General features: G+C 37.1%; 1 protein-coding gene across 1 annotated transcript in view; it reads right to left on the bottom strand.

The window, feature by feature from the left end:
* Nucleotides 1-12,058, bottom strand: part of PLCB1 (phospholipase C beta 1) — a 567,798-nt gene that overhangs the window by 518,832 nt on the left and 36,908 nt on the right. The gene's annotated exons all lie outside the window — the stretch shown is intronic.

The raw sequence follows: 12,058 nt of genomic DNA, 5'->3' as shown, positions 1-12,058 counted from the left end.
TATGGGTTAATGTTTGACCAGTTCATTTTATAAGATACTAACAGGGTTAAGACTAGTTCTAAAAATAAAATACATCACACTATACTGCACTCTTGGAATAGGTCAGAGATTACAAATGTGAATGAAAATGGACAATTCCCAGGAAGCTTCCAAAAGAACTGTGAAAGTTATTTATAAGTGGGTGGCTACTCTTATCAGAAGATTAGCATGCAATAATGACATAAATCTCCTTTTGTTTAGAAATTCACATTACCCTTCTGTTAGTTTCCAATTTAATATTAGCAGGAAAATGCATCTCCCCTCCTAATGAGATTAACCATACAATTTGAAAGGCATTCATACACAAGAGGGCCCAGGTATTTTTATATTTGTTTTCTTTTTATGGAAAGCAATCATTACAATTGTGTTAGATTGCATTGCTGTTCCCAGGACTTCACCCCTCCCTGTGTCTACTTCCTTTTGCAGTTCCTCCCACTAGACCCTTTGATGTTGGGCTTAGCCATGTAACTTGTTCTGGCCAGAGGAATATTAGTGAACATGACATAAGCAAAGACTTCAAAGGTACTTGTGTGGTTGGTCTTGCTTTCTATCACCTTTTCCATCACCCCAAAAAGAGCCTCTTCTAGATGGCTGTTGGCTCCTAAGGCTGGGACACACAAAGAACACATGTTGAGAAGACTAGAGCCCAATCTACAGGAACAGGCAAGGCTTAGAACAAAGCTTGAAGTAAAACCAGCCTGAGCCAAGCCTATATTAGCCAAACCACAGTGAACACACAGGCAGATGGCTGGAAATATTGATCACTGTTTTCTGCCACAGAGATTCTATGGTGGTTTGTTACAAAAATAACTTACTGAGGCAGTGATCAATTATGTAAGCCTTTATCATATCTGTATGTACACACACACATACACCACCACCACTATAAAATGTGTAACAGTCCTATACATTTACTGATCTAGTTACCTACTTTTGATACTTTCTGTATTACTGTATGGGCATTAGGCATTGCTGGCTCTAGTCTCTGGAACTTTCCCATCATAAAATATTATCATTCATAGTACCAATGTGACAAGAAGAGATAGAAAAATTGCCACTACTCTGGCTGCATCCATCATTACAGATTTTTACTTTTTCTAGAAAATAGAGTGGCAGGCCCCATCCATTCCACTCTAATCATTTTAGGAAATGGAACACTCATGAACCCTCCTTTAAAATTAGCTGGATGATAAAATCCAGCTAACCAAAAAATGGATCAAATTAAATAATTAATTTAACTAAATCTATTAATTATGAAGAGGAACCTGTGGACCTAATTAGGAAGGAGGGACCAGAGTCTGGCATTTTAGATACACACAAAGGACATGATGGCTAGTTGGATGTTTGGGGTGAAGGGGAGTTAAAAGGATATATGACTCCAAAGATTTTAATTTGGGAAGGAGAAGGAAAATAGTGTGGTAAACTAAGAGAGGGATGAGTGTCATGGATCATAAAGGAAGGATAGATCATGAAGAATCATGAGTTGATTGTGGGTTGTTGAGTTTGGAAAGTCTGCAGGGCAGCAAAGTGGGATGTACAGCAGGCAACCGGGAAATAGGTTTGGCATGATCAGGATTATAGACTGAGACTAGGTGACAGTCCACATGCCAGGAGTAGATGAGGTCATCCAAGAACAAATACACAAATACAAAGTAAGAGGCCCAGTATAAGCCTTGGAAGGATGCAGTGAAGGCTGAGCCTGCTCATCTCTGAAAGCCACCACCTGCATGTTAAAAAATATCACTAAACCTACAACAACAAAAAAGAAAAGTAGAGGGGAGGAAAAAAAACCTTCATTTTGATGCAAATGTCATAATCCTATTCCAGAAGAAAGTGGAATGGCGCGTTATGGCAGAACGACATGAAACAAAAGGATTTTAAAGGTTTTTCAAGTAAGGATTCACAGACAAAATTGTGATAGACAGATATTCTCATTCATGCAGCAATTTAGGACTTAGAATACTTGCAAATCCTCCTTTTAAATTAGCTGGAGGACAAAACCCAGCTAACCCAATAACCAAAAAGTGAATCAAATTAAAGAAGTCACAAATGGAGAGTCTGAGACAAAATAAGTACTGTTGAAAATGGAATCCATTTAATTAATGCTTTAATTCTCTTTTTGTAATAAGTAATGGTCACTGATTAATAAAATAATTCAAAGAACTAGAATCTACTAGTGTCCCCTCTCTTCCAGCTATACCAGATAAACATTTTCATTAATGTCATATATATTTGTCTATATGCAAATACAAACAAGGATATTCTTACTAATTTCCTTTATTATACATTTTCTGGACATAAATATTTTACTGATCAGCATATTTAGAGATCTTTCTACATCAATAGAAAGATGTATTCTTCCTTCCCCTCCTTTTCCCCTGCTTCAGCTTAGCTGCAAAGTGTTTCATTGTAGCAATGTCCTGTAATTTATTCAACCAGTCCCCTATTGATGGATACTCAAGTTGTTTCCAAGGTAGGCTTTTACAAGCAACTCTGAAATAAATAACCTTGTACATATATCATTTTGTGCATGTACAGATGTACATAAAAAGATAAATACCCAGAAGAGAAATTACTGAGTCAAAAGATAAAATGCATTTATAATTCTGGTAGATATTACTAAATAGCCCTCCATAAGAGTGATGCTTAATTGTCCTTTTCCCAGCAATGCCTGATAAGGCCTATTTCCCCACAACCTCACGTTTAGAAGATGTTGGCAGACTTTTAGATGCTTGACAAACTGATAGGTAATAAATGGAAACTCAGTGTGGTTATAATATGCATTTCTACTATTATAAATGGGTTTGGGTTTCCCTTTTTATAACTAAGCACAATACATTTCCCATTTTAGTTGGATTGTTGATTTTCTGATGGAATTAGTTTTAAAGAATTTCAGGAATTATTACCACAGAGTATCATGGCATGGTAGAAGCCTTAAAAACACAAAAATAGTATTATAACTAATGCATTTAGGGGATGAGATAGTAAAGTGAGAAGAAAGCATGCATAATCTAACTTCTTCATCTTTCAGAGCAAGAATTAAATATAGTTAAAGGGCAAAATTTTAGTTACATAATTAATGACTTGAACTTCAAATTTTTTATAATCACTATTTTTTTCTTAACTTTGGAGGGATCCTTTAGCAACAACATATCCTGTAGTGAAACTGTTATCTGGAGTTCAGCTTTTCAGAATATACTCAGTTTATTTTTTTATGCTTAATTTCAAGTAAAATTAAATCTAAAATGTTCATTGAATTAGTATGCATGATATGTTACAGTTGTTCCAAAAGTATTCATATTTATGCATTATCTTTCTATATGGACAGATGCATAGACTGGTATCTGAAATTATAGTCTTTAAAAGTTAACAGTGTGTGTTTCTAGGTGAAAGTATCTGGATAATTTTAATTTTATTCATTTATAATCTCTTTATTACCTCAAATTCTATAATGATTATGTATCATTATTACAAAGAAAGACATTATTTTAAAACTAGAAATATTCAGAATTTTCAAGATAATATATGCAGGGGTGCCTGGGGGCTCAGTTGCTTAAGTGCCTGCCTTCAGCTCAGGTCATGATCCAGGGTCCTGGGATGGAGCCCCGCATTGGGCTCCCTGCTCAGCGGAGAGCCTTCTTCTCCCTCTCCCTCTCCCTCTCCCCCTGCTTGTGCTCTCTCTCTCTCACTCTTGCTCTCTATCCAAATAAACAATTTAAAAAAATGAAATCTTAAAAAAAAAAGATAATATATGCAAAGAATACAATTTACAGTCAAGCCAAGAAAACTGTTTTCCTTTCTTGGAAAGATAAAGGCAAAAGAGTATTATTTGGGGTTATTCTAATAATAAACTAGTTAAAGATATCAAGAGTCAACTTTTATCTCTGTGGCTGCAAATAAAACAACTCTGAATGTTGATGAGACTCAATTTGAGAAATTCTTTCCTATATTTTAAAATCATACAAGGATCTGTGGGCTGTGAAACAAAAGGTGCAAATGTATTTAAATAGGGCCAATTTATAATTAATTACCTCTTTGCACATACCATTACCCGATTAGAGCATGCAAATTTTACTTCAAGGGTGCTACGTGTTCACACCCTGATGTGCCTGGCGATTGACAGTCATATCTGACATTCTGCATTAAAGAGTCGCTTTGAATAAGTCAAAGCTTGTTTTGCTTTATTTTATTTGAAGGCCCCGTCTGTAAGTCATGTTCACAAAAACTAAAAAGTTCTCTTCTGTAATTAATTTCAACTTTGATACTGGGCTATCAAAACATGCCTGGATTAATTTAACACTGATTGGCATGGCCTCAAAAAGTTCTTTATATGTTTGTTTTATGTAGTTACCTAAAGATTCAATTGGATTGGAAAAAATTTAAACATGGTATATTATTGTAGAGAGGAGAGTTTTAAATAACCTGAACTTGAATTGTACTTCACAGCTACTAAATGCTTTTAAAAATATTTCATTTCTATCTAGCAATTTTGAGTTAGACAAAAAATCATTTGTGTTTTGTTTTGTTTTTTCCATTTTACATATGCTGCTCAGGGAGGCTTAAAATATTTACTAAAAGTCACATATCTAGTTTAATGAAGAATGAGGACTGGAACCTTAAAGGCTATATAGTTCATATCCTTCTCTACAATGGATGAAGCGAGATATACTTGTTATCTGTCACCACAATAATGCTGTGTGACAAACAACTACAAAACTTCAATGGCATGTACTAAATATTTAACTTTGCTGATGAGCATATGGTTCTGAACAATGGATCTGCTGATCTGGACCAGCCTCTGCTGAACTGGGCTTGTCTCTTTCATGCACATCTGGTCAACTATCAAGTCAAGGGAAAGCGGGATGGTCTAGCATGACTCATCTCTGCTCCATGTGGTCTTTCATCTTCTATCAGGCTAGCTTAAGCTTGTTCTCTTGACAGAGGATGAAGCAGAAGCACGGAAGACCTCTTCGGGTCTAGGCTCAGGTAACATACATCATCACTTATAACATCCTATTGGACAAAGAAAGTCACAATGTCAGCCTGAATCCGAAGGGTAAGGAAATAGTCTCCACCTTCTGATGGGAAGATCCACAGGGTGAAATTACAAGGAGGCATAGATAGCAGGAAGCGAAAACCTGGGGCCACTAGTCCTCCACACCAGACATGCAAAAGTATAACTGCACACCAGGTTCACATGGTTTATTTCCCCCAGAATTGCTAGTACTGTATAGCTTTTGACCTATGGTTCAGAATAATATGAGGCAAACTCTGTGAATGCCTTGCTTTTATGTCTTATCGAGATGTCAGTGTGGTCACCACTCACTAAAAGAAGACATGGCATGGTCTTCTATACAGGGACACTAAGGACACATTGGAGAAATCTCTTAAGAGTCAGTATCAATGGCAGCTACATTAGGAGCTCTGGTAGCCAGGAGACTTCTGAAGAGCAGGTCTGTTTTCTCTAATCAACACTGAGAATCTTCATATGTGCTGATAGGAAACTCAGAGCCAAACTGTAACTCTCTTTGAATAATTAGGCGAGCCTTTCAATGCTCTACCTCTGGTGTCATCTTTTTCATTTTCCCTTTGCTCTAACTTATTTCTTCCTTAAAAATGAACATTTACTAATGAAAATTACATTTATTTTCTGGCTACAAAAATAATATAAAGTCATGACAAAAAAAATCTGAATATACAGAATGGCATAAGAAAGAAAATAAATTTCACCCATGTTCCTATGAGCACCCAGAGCAAAGCACTGCTAACCTTCTGATATATTGTTATGGACTGATTGTGTCCCCTCCCCCCAAATTCACATATGGAAACCTTAATCACTAATAGGATGGTATTCGGAAATGGGGTGTTTGGAGGGTAATTAGGTCATGAGGGTGGAGCCTTATAAAAAGAGACAGGAGAGACCTTGCTTATTTACCCTTTCTTCCTCTGCCATATAAGGACACAAGAAGACAGCCATAAACCAAGGAAGAGAGCATTCACCAATAACCCAACCATGCTAGCACCCTGATTTCAGACTCCCAGCATCCAGAACTGTAAGAAAAAAATGCTTGTGTTTAAGCCTATGGGATTCTTGTTATAGCAGCCCAAACTGACTAGTTTCTTTTAGTCTTTTCTTTTTCTTGTTTTTATACACACACACACTTACATATTATTGGTATGTATACAAAATGCAAAATTAATGTCCTTTTTTCAAATTTAATTGATCATAAACATTTTTCTATGGCACTAAGGATTCACCTACAGCATGAGTTTTGGTGCTACAATGCTTGCAAGTACCATGATTCAATCAATCCCATATCACCAGTTAAGAGACTTACAGCCTCATTTATTGTTTTCCTGGATACCATATATTCTGTGAGCTACCTCAATAAGCTACTTCATTTGCAATAAAAAGGAGAATTGATAAATAAACTTTTTTTTTTAACAAGCTGGACTTTGGATTTCGGAAAGTATATCATACACCCCTGTATTTCTCACTTTGGGCCTAATATTTAACCTCTATTTCCAAATTCAACCAAACCACATAGTTTCTGATATTGTCCTGGGAATATGTATATACATAGCACTTTGTACTTGCCCAAAATTTTATCCTGAACTCATCTTCTTATTAGGGATAAAATAAACTCATAATCATAAAAAAGATAATAATGGTAATACATGGGCACTGCATGGCACTCTTCATAAGCAGAGGTTGGCATTGCTAATTTTATACAAGCAGGTACCAGCCCAGAGTAGGAACACAAACCATAAAGCCATACTGTACAGAATCATCTCTCAGCAATCGTATTTATTTGGATTAACATCATTCTTTTTCTTTTTCTTTATTAAATATTTATTTATGAGAGATAGAGAAAGCGCACGCACACATGGGGGAGGGGTAGAGGGAAAGGGAAACAAAGTCTCAAGAAGACTCCGCACTGAACACAGAGCAGCACAGAGCTGGACCTCAGGACCCTGAGATCACAACCTGAGCTGAAACTGAGAGTCAGGCGCTCAACCGACTGCGCCACCCAGGTGCCCCAACATCATTCTTTTTCTAAAATGTAAACATCCCCCCCAAAGAGTTAAATCTGTCATTTGCACATTTGTGCAAAATTATTTTAATTTAACAACTAACACTTACTGATATGCCATGAGTTATTTTCGTATGAACATGATACTGATTGTTGAGAAAGGAATAGTGATAATATCACATTATGAAAAACCTTCTATTAAAGGGAGACTCTATCATTTTTGTTTAGAGATATTAGTAATATCCTGGGATCAAGGATATTACTAAGAATCCTCAGGTGCTAATTTGGGTGGTCCTGTTATTTCATTGAAATTTTTATTGAGATAATTATAGAAATAATACAGAGAGATCCTAGTTTCCTCAAATGGTAATATCTTGCAAAATATAGTACAAGTATCACAACCAGGATATTGACATTGATACTATCCAGGGATCTCATTCAGCTTTCCCCAGTATCCACTTACGTATGTATATAGGTATGTGTGTATGTGTGTGTGCATTTAATTCTATACAGTTTTATCATGTGTAGGTTCATGTATCCACCACCACAGTGAAGACACAGAACAATATCATCACCACAAAGATTCCTTAGGCTACCCTTTTATAACCACACTAAACTCCCTCTCTCCCTATACCCAGGACAAATACCTACAAACACAAATGTTACCCATTTTATCATTTCAAAATGCTTATATAAATGGAATTATACAGTATATAATCCTTTAGGATTGGCTTTTTTTACTTGGCATACTGTAGATTATCTAGGTTGTTGAGTGTACTAATAATTCATTCTTTTTTATTGCTGAGTATCATTCCATGATATGGATATACCACCATTTTTTTAATCCTTTACCCACTGAAGGACATCTGGGTTGTTTTCAGTTTTTTGGCTACTGTGAATAAAGCTGGACATTTGTGTACAGGATTTTTGTGTGAGCCTACATTTTCATTTTTCTGGAATAAATGCTCAAGACATTGTCATATCACATGACAGCTACATGGTAAGTTTTATGAGAAACTGTCAAACTCTATTCCAGAGTTCTGTACCATTTCACATTCCCAGTGATCCAGGAGGGATCCAGATTCCACATCCTTGCTAGCATTTGGTAATGTCACTATTTTCAACTCAGCCATTCTGATAGGTATGCAGTGATATCTTACTGGGATTTTAATTTGCATTTCCCTAATGGCTAATGATGTTGAACATCTTTTCATATGCTTATGTGCCATCTGTATATCCTCTTGGGTGGATTGTCTGCATATGTCTTTTGCCCATTTTCTAATCGGATTACTTAGTTTTGTTTTTCAACTAGTGAGTTTAAAGTTCTTTGTGTATTCTAAATATAAGTCTTTTGTCACATATGTGGTATGCAAATACTTTCTCCCAGTCTATAGCTTGTCTTCTCATCCTCTTCTCAGAGTTTTTCAGAGTACAGGATTTTAATTCCAATGAGACTCAACTTTTCTTTTTATGTATTATGTTTTGGTGTCAAGTGGAAAAACTCTTTGCTTGGTTCTAGATCCGAAGATTTTCCTGTGTTTTTATTTTTGCTAAAAGTTGTAGAGTTTTATGTTTTACATTTATTTCCATTACCCATTTATGTTCATTTTTTTTTATAAAGTGTGAGGTTTAGGTAGAGTTTCATTTTATTTCATTTATTTACTTATTTATTGCCAATGATGTCCAATTTCTCCAGCATCATTTGTTAAAAGATTATCTTTCCCCCAATTAAACTGACTTTACACCTTTGTCAAAAATCAGTTGGGCATATTTATATGGGTCTGTTATATTATCTTTAAGGTAATTATTCCTATGTTAGAGCTTGACTCTGCCATCTTATTACTTGTTTTCTGTTTGTTTACTCTGGTTCCTTCTCCTTTATTTTCCTTTTCTTGCTTTCTTGGTGGTTACTTTCCACTTTAGGATTCCATCTTTACTTTAAGTGGATGTCTATATAGTTTTCATAATGGTTGCTCTGGCTATTACAATATATGTATGTGACTATTATTAAAATATGTATTTTTTGGCCATTGCATTTTATCACTTTTATCATTTCCATTTGGTTCTTTTTTTTTAAACTTCTTTTTCTTTGCTGAGGTTTTCTATTCGTGCATTTGTTTCAAAAGCATTTTCATTTGATTACTGAAGTTATTTTTATGATGGTTACTTTAAAATCCTTGTCAGGTAATTCCAACGTCTGATTTATCCCAATGTTGGCATCAATAGATTGTCTTTTCTCACTCAAACTGTGATTTCCCTGGTTCTTGGTATAATGGGCAATTTTCAATTGTATCCTGGACATTTTGTCTACTATTTTAGAAGACTGAATCCTATTTAGGTCTTGTATGTTAGCAAGCAATCACCCTGCTTAGTTTGTCATATGAGTCCTGGTGTCCTTTTGCGGGCTGTGGTTCCAACGGTAGTTTAATTTTCAGAGCCTTTACTGTGTTATTTGGGTCTGTTTGCTACATCTGATACTGCTGGGGCTCCCACAGGTCCTTGTACCTGAGGGAACAGATGGGGTTTCTTCAGTCCCAGGCCCCAGTGTCTCTGGGTCAGGGAGGGAAGTCTCAGGTTCATGGGAACCAATGGTTTCCGGGACCAGGTTGCTTGTGGTAGGCTCCCTTTTGCCAGGGCCACCCAGCCGTCCCCAGGTTTTGTCTCTTGGTGGCGGGAGGTTTCAGGCCTGATGAGGAAGGAGAGCACTTTTCCTGGCCACTTATTGTTAGCTGAGATCCCAGTTGATCCCCCTTGCCAGTGGAGCCGGGCTGTCCTGGTGATGGTGGAAGGGCCTCCATTAGATCCATGAAATTCGAAGGCCACCTTCTGTTTCTAGGCCAGAGGTCATGGAATGCTGGGCCTGGGTTGTTTCTTGTTTGGCGGGGGGAACATAAGACACCCTGCCGCTGCTCTGTTCCTCTCGTCCTGACGACAAATTAGTTTGCCTTTCTCTTAGCCACTTTCAGAGGTCTGCGCTGTTCGCTGCTTGCATTACTTGCAGGATTTATAGTTGTACTTAGCGTGGAGGTGCAGAGAGAAACAAATCTATGCCCTCATGTCCGGATCATAACTCTGAATGATCCTTTTTTGAAACTCAAGTTACTTACATCATTCCTTTGTTTAAAACCTTATAGTGGCTTCAGATTTCATTAAGAGAAAAGCCAAAGACCTTAAAATGGTCTAGAAAACCCAACATAATTTGCCTTTGCCTTATGGTGACCTCTCTGACCTCGTATCCTATTTTTGCCCCAGCCCCCCCCCATTTATTCTGCTCCAGCCAAATGACTACTTTCCTGCTCATCGAACTATTCCAGAAATTACACACCTTCACACTCATTCATTCATTTGCCTAGAATATTCTTCCTCCTGATAGTCACATGGCTGGTCCCCCAGCTCCTTTAAATCTCTGCTCAAAATACCAGCTTTTCAAAGATGCCTTCCCCGAGTACTTACATCATCACTGCCACCCTTTCACTTACTATGCGTCGAGGAGGTTGTGTGTTGTCTAGAAGAGTGCCTGCCATTTAGTAGGTGCTCAGTAAAACTGTGCTGAATGAATGAATTAATAACAGGATGCTCATTCATGTACAGTGACCCACCTGTCGCTTACTGGGGTTTAGAATGGTTCTGTTGCGGGAAAGAAATCACCCGGAAAGAAAGTGCACTAGACCCTACAAAAGCAACAGCAGGTGGAATAGTTCCCAGCCAAGTGAACACTGGGAGGCAGTTTATTCCCGCGGAGCAATCCTCACTGAATGTAAACTGGTTAAGGAAGCCCCACCCTGCAGGCCCACCTGGCTTGTATGGACTTCATATTGACAAAGTGGCACTCCGCAGAGATGAATTTCTGGCACACTCGGAGAATTAGCATAACTTCTCACTTTGAAGCACAAGTAGTCATTCTCCAGACAATCCATGTACACAAATTACATAAAGAAGACTACAATGAAAAATAATAATGATAAACACATAGTGCTTCCAACATGATAAGCGCTGGTCGAAACATATTCTATTAATTCATGTACTCCTCATAAGAACCTTTCAAGGAAATGCAATTATCATTGCCTCTTTAGATATGTGTAAATTGCTGTACAGAGAGGTTAAAACACTTGCTCACAGTCACACAGCTCACAAGTTACAGGGCTGGGATGCAAACCCAGGCAGGTGGGTTTCAGAGTCTGTACTTTTCACCACCACCCTACGTTGTAAAAGAAACGACCTAAATTGGTTTGTCTCCTCCATAAGAAAAAGAAAGAAAAAAAAAACATAACTCATGAGCAAATAAAATGATAAATATATGGGAAATTCATTCCAAATTTGTTTTTTCGAAACTTAGATTGGAAGATGACCTCTCAAGCAAAAGTTATACTTGCACTCAATTAAATGCATACCATTCAATATAAGAAGCCTGTACAGATTTTTAAAGGTAGCACATTCTCCCCTATTACTGATGAAGTCTTGTACCATATACCAACGTAAAATAAAATCATACCCATTAACAAGCCAACGAATTAGCATAAAATCATATCCACGAACAATGGAGGAAGGTAACATGTATTTGCCGTGTCATTGTCAGGTTCTACACTGTCATTATGAGAAGGCCAATTTAGCAAAAGTAACACTTGCTCTTTCCGAAAGACTGTATAGATGAAGCTATGTGAAACCGCCCTGCTTGACCGTTTTTGACCTACAATTATGGCAATTTCACACGGTTCAGCCTAACAGATCCAGGCCTCCTTTTTTTTTTTTTTCCCTTTTTCTGAAGTTAGTCCTTTTTTTTTTTTTTTTATGGTTTTCCTTTTTATTTAATCAAAGACTGGTGGGTAAACATAAATACAGCACAATTACTTCAGATCATTCTTCATATTGTATACACACAGACCGATGAACGTAATCTGAAAGAAACCTGCAGTCGGCAATGAAATGCATACAGCTTTTCCTTCCCTCGCTCAAAAAAATTTAAAAACACACAAACTTAGAATCTC

This window comes from Leptonychotes weddellii, chromosome 10, assembly GCF_054177405.1.
Source record: "Leptonychotes weddellii isolate Sample4059 chromosome 10, ASM5417740v2, whole genome shotgun sequence".
NCBI lineage: Eukaryota > Metazoa > Chordata > Mammalia > Carnivora > Phocidae > Leptonychotes > Leptonychotes weddellii.
The sequence above is the reverse complement of the archived record's forward strand: the minus strand, read 5'-3'. Positions and strand labels throughout refer to the sequence as shown.